Genomic DNA, 15,505 nt, shown 5'->3' on the forward strand with positions numbered 1-15,505 from the left:
TTTAAAAATAAATAAATAAAAACTCCTCTATATCAACTTTTTCATACTCTACTGATAATAATAATGGCAAAAACTTACTTCACATTATAGACAATTTGGAGGGTTAAACACAATAAACAGAAATTTCCAAAAACATATGGGAAGAAAGTTTTCCCCTTAAAACAAAATAAAAGACAGTACACTTTCACTGGAACTATGTCAAAGGTCCACATAATTGTTTACTATTTAAAATTACTACATCAAGTTCCCGGTTGGTTATTCCAAATACAAACTTCATCTTGCTCGTATCTGGAGCAATTACTGATCAAACTCAAGAACTTGGGGCCACGAAATCAGCTGTTCCCTATGTTCTCTCTCATGACTTGACTGGTAGCATAGAGACATAAAGCAGACATGAGCAGCTACATGCTGAACCCATGACATAGAGAGCAGACAGGGACACAAAAGGCATTAGCCACATGCAAATCTTCCTGATGGCACTGTGAAGGTCTTGAACTTGCAGAGCTTGTTAATTAGAGTGGACACTCAATTACAGATGATTAATATATATGGGTGTTTTTTTTTTCATAGCACTCCTGGTTGTTCTTCAGATGAAATGATTGTTCAAATGACATCCGTCTCATGAGTGGCCCAGCCAAGCTGACTGTAGGAAACAGGGAACAAGGGAACTTTTGCCCAAGGAGGCACCTAAAATTTTTTTTAATAACACGGCTCTGGGCCAAATCTTGTTAAGGCATTTTCCCAGGTGCCCTGTTTGCTAGCACTCCCCCCTTCCCTATGAATACTCTATTTCCTCAGATTCCCTCCTTACCTACTTAGTTGGCTGCTTCTGCATATTCTTGCTTTGTGCTGACTACCAATAAATTCTTAAGGCATTCATTAACGAAGAGCCCATAAGATCAAAACGTATACAGAAAGTCATCTTATTTTTCCATCCACTGAAAAAAGCCTGTTGATCAGGGTTGCCCATTAGGTTTGTACTACCTCTGCCATTGGGTCAACTTGGGCCACTTGTCTTCTTGAGAGGTGAATCTAGCATAATTGCTACCCTCCTCTTCATCATAAGAAAAATTCTCCTTTCTTCTATTCACATAGAACAAACAGATAAGAATTTTATTGCCACTGAGTTTTTAAGAATCCCGACTACCTCAGTCTTGTGTAAGGAAGAACTCTGCCACTTACTTTGGCAATCCAGTGCACTAACCCACAGCATTCTTTAGAATGATGGTCACTGGTAGGAATAATCACTGAGACTAAATTTAGAAATTCATTCATCTGTCTAGTTCTCCATGGGTTTCTTAAGCCACTCTACAGCAGTAAAGTCAGTGATGTGGGGTTTCAACACAACTGTGCTCGAGGTAATAATATGGGTGACCTGGATTATGTCATATTTACTGTTGTGGTCCAATTGGGAGTATATACAGAAGGATGTCCACACTATCCATGTGTGCATGCACACACACACATACACCTGGGCATGTGTGTACACAGTGAAGGTGATGGAGTTGATTACAAAGGGTTTTCATGACAACTGGCCTTTTTTATTATAGACTATCTTGAAAATTTTTTTCTAGCCCAAAGTCTGCTAAAAAAAGCAGAACAGTTCAGCTCACATCTTACTCCATGAATATTAAGAATATAAACTACAGGGGCACCTAGGTGGCTCAGTCAGTTAAGCCTCTGACTCCTGATTTTGGCTCAGGTCATGATCTCAGGGTGCTGAGATTGAGCCCTGCATCAGGATCCATGCTTAGCATGAAGCCTGCTTAAGATTCTTTCTCCTCCTTCCTCTGCCCCTCCCCTCACCCACGTGATCTCTCTCTTGCAGAAAAAAAGAAAATAAAGAAAGGGTATGAACTACAGAACATCAAATCAAGCTATGGAAAACAATTAGATTCAGTAAGAGGAACTTAAATTTTAAATATTTTTAGTATTTAAGATTAATTATGACAACTAAACTTTATTTAAATATCATATGTACCAGGCATTATGCTTAGTGCTAAACATGAAGTATTTCATTTGTTGCTTTCAGCAACTTTGTGAGGGAGATTCTATGATTATTTCTCAGATAAAGAACAAGCTCAGAGAGGTTAAGTCCCTAACCCAAAGTACACAGCCAAAGAGTGGCAAGGCCAGAACTGGCACACAGGTCTGCCTCTGCCTGACGCCAAAGAGCCTTACCTCTCTGGCAATATTTAAGACCATTTCTCCTCTAGTTCTCTGTGTCCTATTCACTCTGGCCTTCATCCAATTTCTCATACCCTTTATGTTCCTTCATAGGTCAGGATCTCTCTACATAATGTTCCTACTGCTGGACATGCCCCATGTTATTTCACAATCATATGTTCACTGTGAATATTTGATTAATTTCCTTTACCACCACTAGTGAAAGCCAAGTACCATGTCTATTTTGCTTATTATTGAGAAGAAACTGTACTGAATGGTGCTCACAAGCATGGTTCTTTAAAGCCAGAACACTTGGATTCTGGCTTTGCTAGCTGACATTACCACGAGTGAGTTAATCTCTGTCTCAATTTTCTTGAGAAGCAGTGAGAAGTAAATGGGTAAAAAATAAAGTTCTTAAACGATATCCTGGTACCAACAGGACTTAGTAAGAGTGATGCTACAGCCTATTCCTGACACCTGTCGCAGTGTTGTTTAGAGAGCAGGGACTCAATACATAATTTTTGAATGAATGAATGCAAGCACACATGAATGAATGAATCATCTCGAGTTACCCTAATATCCTCACTGGTGGCTATTCAAACTATGACACCACATACCAAAACTTTAGCCAAGGATTAGTGCCACTTAATCCTGAAAGAGACAGACACCATCTCTTTGGATTCCCTTGAAAAGGTTCTGGATTTAGAGTTCAGGAACCAGGGATCTGATCCCACCACTCACAAACAAGTATTATGTAATCATTTGGTACTAGCATCTTCAAATACTTTTTTCTATTAAGCAAGAGGAAAAGAATACAGAAATTCATCTACTATATCTGAGCTCAAAGATCCTGTGGACATATTCATTATTGCCTTGCAGGTAAGAAACAGCACACCCTTCTGATAACCACACTGTACCTGAAGTTTTCATATAAAAAATAACTGATCATTGGGCACTTACTATGGTTTCAAAACCTTAACATACCCATCTCCAGTCATTCTAACAACCCCACAGGGGAAATGCCAACATTCCAATTTTATCAGGGAGAAAGTGAAACAAGTTCAAGAACTTGAGCAAAATCACACAGCAAGAAAAGCAAGGAGTATGACTGGAATACTACAGCATCTCATTTTATTCTTATCTACTTTATTCCTTATTCAATAGTTAAAGTAGAACAAAACACTTTCTAAAGAAAAATAATTATTAAAAGGTTACATTCTTGACATACTGAAGGCAATTGGTAAAGATGTTAAAATATCATTAGTAAATGTGGTTTGCTTTCAAAACATCAAATATAAATACTAAAACATTTTTGGCATCTTTATTGGACGTCTAAACCTTGGGAACAAAACTAAGGCAATGGTTTTAGTCACACTTCCCCTGGAACATAGCTAAGATTTAGTGGATAGATTAAATTTAGTTTGGAGCTACTGTATGCCACCATCTCCTGTAAACCAGATGTTAGATCCTCTCACTGTCATCCTATTTGTAGAAAAGTACACATTCATTGAGTTTAATGCGTGAAATGGTAAGATCTTCTCTAGCAAAGGAACCCTGGAAACCATCTGTCCAAGGGGAAGAGCCTATTCCCAAGATGACTACAAAAGTATGAGAAGTATTTATTTATTCATACTTAATCTTAAAGTCCTGCGACCAGGCTTTAAATGGCCAAAAATACTTTTTTCTATTAAGCAAGAAGAAAAGAATATAGAAATTCATCTACTACATCTGAGCTCAAAGATCCTGTGGACGTACTCATTATTTCCTTGCAGGTAAGAAACAGCACACCCTTCTGATAACCACACTCTACTTGAAGCTTTCATATCAAAAATAACTGCTCATTGGGCACTTACTATGGTTTCAAAACTTTAACATACATAATCCCCAATCATCCTAACAACCCCGCAGGGGAAATGCCAATATTCCAATTTTATCAGGGAGAAAGTAAAACAAGTTCACTTCCTTTCAAAAAGAAGTTGTTTCAAACAAGTTTACTTGAAACCCCAAAAAACCTCATCACGATCTATCCTGCAGACAAGAATAAACTGCCCCAGCTGCGAAAAGCACTTAAGGAATGAATCTAGAAAAGTGAGTTTTCCTTGTGTTCCTTTGAGAGCCAGACACACAGTGATACTCAGGTCCACTTTCTAAGACAGCCTTAATGTTCTACTGTTCGACTAAACTTCAGGCAAGTTTCTTCTTCACTGAGACCATGTACTTTTGAAAACTTGGAATTACAAATTTTTAGTCTGTCCCTCTGAAACGTAAATCTTCTCCCAGCTTCTTGACACTTTAACAACCCAGGAAGTCTTTCTCAAGGTCCTGAGAGCTATTGCTTTGAAACAAAATCCTCAAGATACAGGCTGAGCCCCCCTACCTGGCAGCCTCAATGGGAGAATAGGAGCCTAACCTCATAAATGCCAACTAGCAAACACAGATGATCTAATCACATTGACCTATTTCCCCTGCCTCACCAACATTCAGGACAATTTTTCTCTGACACCACAGAACACCTTCTTTCAGAAATACACTGCAGGATGGTCAACTTTCTAAAAGCTCTACATTCCACTGTATAATCAAGTTGCCAATATTATTTCCAGTACTCACTCCAGTCATTCTAGCTTATTGCCTGCCTTGTGTATATCTCCAACATAGAACCAATAACACTAAATTACGAGTATTTTTTTTTATTTCATTAGACTGTGAGCTACTGAAAAAAGACAGAGTTTTTATTCACTTTTCTATTTCCAGTGTCTTAGGTCATTGCCTTCAAGATACACTCATATCACCTTAGGGGGTTACCGAGGCAATATTCTAGTAACTTATATATGGAGTGACCATATAATTTATCATCTACATCAGGAGTTTTGAGATTGAAAGGAGATACTAAAATAATTTCATATAATTTTTCAAATGCTTTTACTTCCAAATAAATTCATTTCATGAATGTAAGCCTTAGGTCAGGAGCACCTGGGTGGCTAAGTCAGTTAAGCATCTGACTCTTGATTTCAGCTCAGGTCTTGATTTCGGGGTGGTAAGATCGAGCCCTGCATTGACTACATGCTCAGTGCTGGGTCCGCTTGGGAGTCTCTCCCTCTCCCTCGCCAACCCTCCTCCCCCACTCTCTCTCATGTAAGTAGGCTCCCTCTCTCTACAAATAAATAAAATCTTAAAAAAAAAAAAAAAGCCTTGGGTCAGTAAAAATCAGAGGCAAGAATTTTATTCGTCTCTGTGTTATCTACTCTTGGTAACCTGAAGTAGAATTAGGCTGGTTAACATAAAATATATCTAGGGGTGGGAAGACAGACAAAAGAAAAGAAAGGAAAGGAAAGGGGAAAATGAAGGGGAAGGAAAGGAGAAAGAAGGAAAAAAGAAAAATTCCCTCCTCCGATTTGTTTTTTTAATGTTTCACTAAATTAAGATGTTCAAGAATCAGAGCCTTTTTATTTAATCATAGGCCTTCTAAATTTCAACCCATTCCAGTATGTAATATCAATTTAAGCTACAAATAGAACTTCAAAGATTCTTCTCATAAGTGGAGATAGTCCAAAGCACAGTTACAGAATTTCAAAATTCATCCCATACGTCATTTGAATTTCTCATCATTCCATTTCTTTAGTTCATCACTTGCTTTTGCAGGGATAAATTTCAATGCCTCTCCAGAAACTTTGTTTTCAAAAACTCAATTTGATTAAAGCTTAAGTTTTTTGGTGCTCCATCTGTTGAATACTTTTACTAAAGATTTTTAACTGATTTAAAAAAAAATTTATTTTCCAGCGATGGTCTATACTATTGTAAAACATTTAGATTAAAATGTTCTCCAAATGTTCAGCACTAATAAAATCTCTCTGCTGATGGATAGCAAAGAAAGACATTCACGATAAAGTATTTGTTCTTATGCAACATGGCTTCATTAGGAAAGAACTTGGGAGTCCATTTACTATATACAATGTCATTTATAGATTTTAATTTTTTGTATCTGTGTATATTGGTAATACATTTCAGCTTGTTTGGATGCATATGCACCTCAATTACTTATGAGTTCATTTTTGTACAATAATTTGTTAAGAACATTTTTTTTACTATGATGCTCTGAACTACCAAAATCTGTATTTTTTTTAAGATTTTATTTATTTATTCGACAGAGAGAGATCACAAGTAGGCAGAGAGGCAGGCAGAGACTGAGAGGAGGAAGCAAGCTCCCTGCTGAGCAGAGAGCCCGATGCGGGGCTGGATCCCAGGACCCTGAGATCATGACCTGAGCTGAAAGCAGAGGCTTAACCTACTGAGCCACCCAGGCACCCCCCCAAAATCTGTATTTATGTATTGGCAGCACAAAATAAATCATTTTGACTTCATTTTAACTACTGAAACAACGGATAACCTCTCTCAACATTACTTTTGACAGAATTAACCTGTGAAAGCTTTCCTTCTTCCATTACTTGGAGGGAAAAATGGAATCATAGTTAAGATTAACTGGTTTCTATTTCAAGGAACTGATGATAGTGACATGAAAGTTGTCATCATGGAGCATCATTGAGCAACCTCTTTTTGTTAATGTATTAAGAGCCATCAGTTCACTCTATGTACTTACACAAGAAAATATGAAGTCATAAGGAGCAAAAGTATTGATGAAGAGTGATTTAATCAAAGTCATGTTACTAACGTGATATGCAAACTGACATTTGCAGCTACATGTGTTAAATCATTGTCTTTGGTCACAGTCCTAAAATAATTAGGAAGTTTTAACATGAGGCAGCAAAGCAGATTAGTGTCCTCTGATTTCCACATCATCAATATAGATACCAATGCTACCATTTTGGTGCCCTTGATGAATGGTAAATGTTCACCAACATTTTAAGTTAAACAGAATATCAACAACCTTGAATAACAGAAATGTATTTTTTCCATTAAATATGTGCTTTAGTTTTTTAAACTTACTGCTGTCACAATGATTTCATTTCAAATGAAAATATTACCAAACAATAAAATGAATAGTTGTACATTTACAGCACCGAGAAAGTGGCCAAATCCCCGCAGCGGGGACCAGTGAATCTCCCCTTCACATACGCCTACCTTTAATTGCCATGTTTACCCCAACCCTGCCAGGGACTGGCCAGGTCGCTTCTTACCTCTAGCAGACTGAGGCCCAAAGGGTCAGCAGAAAAAGTAGTGGCAGATACTGTCCTCGCCAATTCTTGAAGACTTTTTCAGGAAAAAGACAAAAATGTGAATCCAAGCTTAGGCACACACAACTCTGTGAAGGAACCCTGGGTGTGTGCAAGACCCTGAATGTTCTGCATCATCAGCTCCACGGTACAGCAGCCTCTGGGAGCCGGCCAAGCAGAGAAGGCTCGGAGAATATCCACGCAGAGAAAACAGCGTTTCCAAGCACCCCGCTCAGACACAGAGCAATGAGAGAGATGAAGTTGCTGAGAGCAGGAACCAGGTCAACTAAAAACTTATAATGTATGATAAGGGCTTTGAATAGGATGAACGAATAAATAAGGAGAATGAAGGGCTGAGTTAGTAGAAAAATAATCGTTCTTGGCTTTTGAAGGGAGAGGACAGGCCTGCACGCGGCGCGCTTCAGGGGCAGCTCAGAGAATGGCGGACTCAGGCGTGAGGCACGCTCTGAAGCCTCATCTCGCGGGATCTCAGGAGATGGAGGAGGCTCGCCGGGAAGTCCGCGGATGAAAAACACCTGGACGCTATGCGCCCGGGATCCCACCTCTCAGACTTTCCGTTAGGAGTTTGGCTCACACCAGCTATCACAAAATCCCCAAAGCTTGTGGACTCTTCTATACTCCCCCACTCATAGTGAAGGGCCAGCTGCCCCAGAAATCAGGCCAGGTGTGGTCCAAACACTGTGTGTAAGAGAGACCATCCTAAGCCAGAAAGGAAGAGTAAAGTGAGCTTGCCCTGGGGCAAAACCTACAGCTTTCCCTGAGCACTCAGGGCCCAGGAGAGTGACCCTCACTTCTGGCCTGGACTGCCAAGGTCCAACGCCTCAGCAGCCCCAGATGTGCTGTTGCACTACACATCCTCGTGACCATTGCCTCCCAGTATCTGGGAAGGATCTAAAATTTGTCCCAGGTGACCACTTCTACCTGTTCTTCAGCATTTGCCTTGAAGGGCAGCCTCAGAGACTTAGTCTCTGTTAGGACCCAGCACATCTATCAGTAGCACTCTGAGGTGGTGAGTTGCCGCTCCTTCACCCAATCCCCTCCATCACCAAATAGTCTTGCTTTTTGAATACCACAGTGGATAGCATGGGCTGGGTAGAGTGTTTGGGTGGGTAGAGCGTACGGTTTCCGAGGAAGGCTGGGGAGTAAGAAAAAAGAAAAGGAGTTCTTCTTTAATCCAAAGGCAGCAATCAAAAGGCACCCATATACAGAAATGAGCCATGACTACCCTGATTCCATTTTCTCATCTACAGAGTTTTGAGAATTAATGTTGCTCATGCCCCTGAAATTTAGTTCCAAAGTTCTCTGAAAACATTCTCCTTTCTTTACATTCACTTTGAGATTGATTGGAAGTGTACATTTCCATAGCTCCCCACCTCTAAGATGAATTTTAGTTGTTTTATTGTGATATCTTTCCCAATATTAGGATACAATGCTATTCAATCATTTGTTTTTACGAGATTTTATGACATTTTTATCTTGACTTCCTCTTTCAACTAAAACCTCCTTTTCTTTTCTTTTTTTTTAAGATTTTATTTATTTATATGACAGGCAGAGATCACAAGTAGGCAGAGAGGCAGGCAGAGAGAGGGGGGAAGCAGGCTGCTGAGCAGAGAGCCTGATGCGGGGCTCCATCCCACGACCCTGAGATCATGACCTGAGCCAAAGGCAGAGGCTTAACCCACTGAGCCACCCAGGCTCCCTCAACTAAAACCTCCTTAAGAGCAGTAACAAGGTAGTAACAAAGACTTACTTATCTCTGAACCCCCTCAAAGTGACAAGCATGTCCAACACATGTTGAATATATCAGAAAAACTTTGCTGTATGACAAACCACTCCAAAATTTAGTGCCTAAACCAACAAATATTTATTATTTCTCACAATTCAAGGATTAAGTTGACATTTCCTCTAGTCTGGACAGGTTTGGTCTAGAATGGCCTTACACACAAGTCCTGGTTGGCATGTTGCTGTCTGTGAGACCCCAGCTAGGGTGGCTGAGATGGTCTCCCTCCTGCAGTCTCTTAACCTCCAGGAGATGAGTCCAGTCTTATATACATGGTAGAAGCAATGTTCTCAGCAGCCATACAAGTGAAGCTCCAACTTACAGATATTTTTCATTGCTCTACCTGGATCATGTTTGCTAATGTTGATCACAACAGCCACATGACCACACCCAGATTCACAGGGTAGAGAAAGACACTATGTCATGGTGAAATGAAATACTCATATTTCTAATAAATACTAGTATTCTGTATTAGTGTTTCTGTTTTACACCATAGGCGACAATGAAGCAGGAACGCAAGGATTTTTCAATATTTCTATCCATGACACGGTTGGACTACAATAGTCCCCATTATTCTTGGAGGGGGGGATTCATTCCAAGACTCCCAAATGCCTGAAACTACAGATGGCACTAAACCCCATACACACTATGTTTTTTTTTCTATACATACATACCTATGGTAAATTTTAATTTATAATTTAGGCACAGTAAGAGATTAACAATAATAAAACAGAACTATAAAAAAATGCTATAATAGAAGTGATGTGAAAGGTCTCTTCCTCAAAATACCTTATTGTACTGTACTCCCCGTTTTTCTTGTGATAATGTGAGATGATAAAATTTTTACATGATCAGATGAAGTGAGGTGAATGATGTAGGCATTGTGACACAGTGTTAAGCTACTATTGACCTTCTGAAGATAGGCGAGAAGAATCTGCTTCCAGACAACAGTCAACTGTAACTGCAGGTAACTCCAAAGTATAGGAAGCAAAACCTCAGATAAAGTTGTGAGGGGGACTACTGAATAGGTCTGAGGGAAAATGAGCAATGTGGCTCTGTTTGTAGATTTACTAGAGAATAGGAAGGAAATATTTAGGAAGGAAATATTTACTCCCTGTGAGTACCTCCAGTACTATAAAAATACAGGAATGGAACAGAAGCTGAACAATAAACCCTATGATATTTTACCTAACATTCAATAAATCCCATTTTAAAATGTTTCATTTTATACAACAAAGGTTTGTTAATGTGGCAAAGTGCAAAGAGTATCTATTTTGGTATATTTTAGATTGTAATTTGAATTCTATCTAAGGGCACTTACCACCATGAGACCTTGAGAAAAATACTTAAACATTTAGCCAGAGTTTTCTAATTTGTTAAATGAGGTCATCATGCCACAAAAGACTGCTCTGAAGATTAAACAATGTAACATACATGCTTTACACAAGCTAAGCGCTCAAAACTTGGTTTCCTTCCTTTCTTACATTTATACTTACTTCCTTAGATTTATACAGCATTATACTTTTGATTCCTAAAGTTTTATTTTTTTTTTAAGATTGTATTTCTTTGAGAGAAAGAGAGACTGTGTGTGTGTGTGTGTGTGTGTGTGTGTGTGTGTGTGCATGAGTGGGGGAAGGGGCAGAGGGAGAGGAAGAAGCAGACTCCCCACTGAGCACAGAGCCCAAGGTTAGGGGGGTGGGGGGGCAATCCCAGAACTCCAGAGTCATGATCTGAGCCTCAAGAGCCAAATATAATGCTTTACCAATTAAGCCACCCAGGTGCCCCTTAATTCCTAAAGTTTTATAACACTTTCTACGTTAATAGCTAACACCCACACTTATGTGTGTGTGTGTGTGTGTGTGTGTGTGTGTGTGTGTGTGTGTACAGTAATACTGTTATGGCTCTTACAGGATTCCCAGTGCTGTTTCAAATTTCTATTGAAAGTAATTCACTTAAGCCCATGAAGTTGGTAATATTACCACATTTTAACAGTGAAGAAAACTGGAGATGGAGAAGGGAATGTCTCTAACACCAGGTAAGAAATGAAGCTGAAATCCTAACCTAGAGCAGTGTGTCCTGGTATGTCTTCCTAATCACTATATTAGGAGGCTAGGCTATCTAGATAGTCTAGCTATCTATTTTGTCATAGATAGGCTATCTAGATAGCCTAGCTATCTATTTTGTCATAGATAGGCTATCTATGACAAAAATTCACTGCTGCTGTAATTTTTAACACAATTTCAAAAATCAATCTGTTCTATTAACAAAACAAATGTAATTGTGTCTAATTTAAAATAATTAGCAGATATTTTCTCATAAACTGGAACTTATTCCCCTAACAAAATAGCTTTGTTTTAAAGGAAAAATCTAGAAAAGGAAATACCATTCACATTGAACTGCTTGTTTTCCTAAAACTGATTTGGGAGATGGCCTAAATTCAAGAAAAATGCCATGGTACGATAGTCTTGGTTACTGCAGTGACTAGCAGTTCAGAACACACAAGATTTTAAGTTTGCCCTAACAAGAATGGGTTGAACGTATAAGAATATGCCTCAAACTTGGAATTAAAAATGGGTGGTCATTTTTTTAGTTTCTTTTGAAAAGAGCAAGGATGTGGTAAAATATTCAAAAGGTCAAAGGCAAATTTTGTTATACCTAAAATAGTCATGGTTTTTCACACAGTTACAAATACCACCTAGTGTGCAAAATTCTACAACCATTCTAACTCTTATTTGCATTTGTGAAATGCTAAGAAGATACCAGACAGCATTTTGATAGAGATGTACAATACATTTTTTTAAAGAAAGAAATTTTTATAGAGAATTCAATTCAGCATTAACTAACAAAATAATGGAGTCAACTAGATTAATACTCACGTAGTTCAATACTGAAAATATATGATGGTGGGAAAAACCCAGCATCTCTTACTTTATGAAGGACACAGCACATTGTCTTCCTCTAGCGCTTGCTTCCTACCTTCCCAAGATTTACTTTTCTGCCATTTTTATTCAGTTCATCAAATGTTTCATGCCCTTCCTTGGCTTAATTGAACTTTTTACTATATTCTGCTAAAGCGGCCATTCAACCTTCTTTACCCTAGTTACTTCAAGACTCAGGTTAGGATAAGACTGGTAGCCTAGATTTATTTCTCTAACTAGAACTTCCATCTCCTGATTCAAATTTATTTATTATTTCTTCGAATCTAGAGCAACATGTGAAAGCCTTTCAGCCATTAGGGTATGGTTAGCACACTTTACTGCTCTTCTTGCCCTCTGATTTATACAATTTCCATTGTTTGATAAATGAATTAATCCATTTTTCTCTATTCAGGCAGTAATTTTTTAGTAGCAAAGAACAGGCCAAAACATAATTAGTTTAGTAGCAAAGGACAAAACAAAAAACAAAAAAAAAAAGGGAAGAATTTTTAGAAGGTTACATGGATATATCAAGGACTCTAAGGGAAGGGCTGACATGTTCCTTAGCAGATTTTAATAGGGAATAAAAACCACCAGGAATAGCAGCATTTATGTTGTGTGTCTTCTCTCACTCTTGGGATTTCTTTCACCTCTGCTTCTTTCAGTGGATTGGATTCAGTCTCTAGTCTCAGAGGAGGTGATTTCTCTGGTCTTCAAGCTCCAGCAAAAAGTCCTCTCAGGGGGCGCTTGAGTGGCTCAGTGGGTTAGGTCTCTGCCTTCGGCTCAGGTCATGGTCCCAGGGTCCTGGGATTGAGCCCCGTGTCGGGCTCTCTGTTCAGCGGGGAGCCTGCTTCCTCCTCTCTCTCTGCCTGCCTCTCTGCCTACTTGTGATGTCTGTCTGTCAGATAAATAAATAAAATCTTTAAAAAAAAAAAAAGTCCTCTCAGACCAGTATGGTTGACTTAGTCTTACTTTTACATCACCTTCTTATTGAATTGACCAACAAATGATCTAATCTTTGGGTCCAAATACTAAATTCCCAGAGGAAACATATAGTTATCTTAGCCTAGACTATGGATTGATATTTACTGATTTGGTCAATTAGCTTGACAGCAGGAATTCACCTGTTATTTTAAGAGGAGAGTGTTTTCAGAAAAGGAGAGTATAAACTGAACAGAACCTTGACCATCTTTCCCTCTCATAATGACCTACAGCCATACCATGATATTTTGATGAGATATGAATACAGTAGAGTGTGTTGATAGACCATGACTTCTCCCTCCCAGCACACATTATTGGCCATTTAATCAAGCACTAGACTATATTACAGCAATATTTTTGGAATTTTAATATCTAATTTTCAAAGAAACCAATGATTGCAAAGCCTCTGGAAGCGTTTTCTTTGATATTCATGTTATTACTTGATTAAAGAATGGCATTGATTTTTATTCGAATAGTTGTAGTCCAATGCTGTGAACAAACACTACTGGTAGAACTACTGAAACAAATGAGATCTATCATTAGTCACATGTATTATTATTGCAATCAGTTAGCTTATAGTATTCCTTTTGTGATGTTACTAGAATCCCGAGTCAAGAAACCTTGTAGATCATTAATGTATCCTACCCAATCCTATTAACCAATTATTTTAATCACACACTTAAATTATAAATAAGTTTTCCTAAGAAGATTATGATATGGGATATAATATCAAATAATTAAACTAATGAATTATTATTAGTCCTTCCTGTGTAATAAATCATGATGATTTACAATGGGAAAATACACACAATAACTTTGATAAAGCTTTAGTAATTTTCTTTACCATATTCTCAGAAAATAGTTTTTTGTTTTTTGTTTTTTTACCAAATTTTCAGAGAATATTGAGGAAGCAAACTTAGCCATGGAAGTATCTTGCATAGGCCACTCAAACTTTTAAATACACTTTTTATTCTTGAAACATATGTTCTAATAAAAACATATGTATTCTTTTACAATAGAGAATGTTCATCTATTTTTTTTCCATTTACTCATCAGACAGATTTATTTACAAGACTATTCGTATGATAGGCTTGTATGGCTTTAAGTGAATAAATGAATGATAAAATTATTCATTTATTTAGTTTATGGTATAACACTTTGTTAGACAAGGATGTTGAGTGTTCAATCCTAGAACTCTTAAGAGTTCCTGAATTTTAGTAAACTCAACTCATCAGAAGTGTGGCAAACGCCTGAGAAATTAACAATGACAAAGAGAAGTCACACAGTTGAAATTCTAGTTCAACTTTGGTTTCAACATCTTAAATTTCAGGAATCCTGGAGGTGTCTTTGCTCTCCTTTTTCATATGAAGATAGTAGGAATACACTGAACTTTCTGCCCAATACTAGTGAAATTCTTCAAATATTCAAGATACTCATATTTTAAAAGTGCTTTATAGGTTGTAATTAGTTATTTGCTTCCAAAAACAAAATAAGAAAAGGGAAAGTATTAACTTCATAGTGGAGAAAAGTAGGAGACACTACCTCAACCAAGTGACTAAGTATAACATCATCAGTGATGTCTTGTATCTCCTATCCTGATGTGAGAAGAACACTCTGTCTCTTCCCCAAAACTCATAAAACCCAGTCCACTCACGCAACAGACACCAGCCAATTCCAAATTGAGGCACATTTGATGATCTTGACTCCTTAAACTGTCAAACTCATAAAAACAAGGAAACTTGCTTGACTCCAAAACTGTTAAGGTCATGAAAAACAAGGATATTCTGAGAAATTGTCACTAATCAGAGGAGACTGAGGAGACACGACAACTAAGTGTGATGTGGTACCTTGGATTGAATCCCAGAACAGAGAAAAGTTGTTGGTGGAAAAACTGTTGAAATCCAAATTTAGTCCTTAGTTAATTGTAATGGACTGATATTAATTTCTTAATCTGGACAAGTGTCCCATGGTTATAGAATACAGTAACATGAAGAGAAACTAGCTTAAGTGTAGTTTCAGCTATATGATCTTTACAAATTTTCTGCTAAGTTAAAATTATCCCAAAATAAGGAATTTATTTTAAAATATATGATTTAAATAAATATGGTTTTATGTATGAGGAACTGCTCAAGTAGTTCCATTTTTCAATTTTGCCATTTTATACTTTGAAATTTTTCTATTTTGCTTTACTTTTGAGGGAAATAAATGTGTGGATGTTTGATAGATCTTGAAAGCATTTTGATACTCAGCTTTTATATGGATATCAGGACAAAGAAAAAAAAGCTATATAAGAGGTCTATAATAACTAATTCACTAATCAATTCAGGATACTTTTAAGTGTATCTGATAATATACATTATAAAAAAAGCCTATACACTGTTCAGAGTTCTTGAAAGCCTTTTAGACACACAGTACAAAGTCTCTTCAAACACCCTATCATTATTTTTCTTTTGCTAAATTTATTTCAAATGTCA

Source organism: Martes martes (assembly GCF_963455335.1).
Source record: "Martes martes genome assembly, chromosome: 5".
Lineage (NCBI taxonomy): Eukaryota > Metazoa > Chordata > Mammalia > Carnivora > Mustelidae > Martes > Martes martes.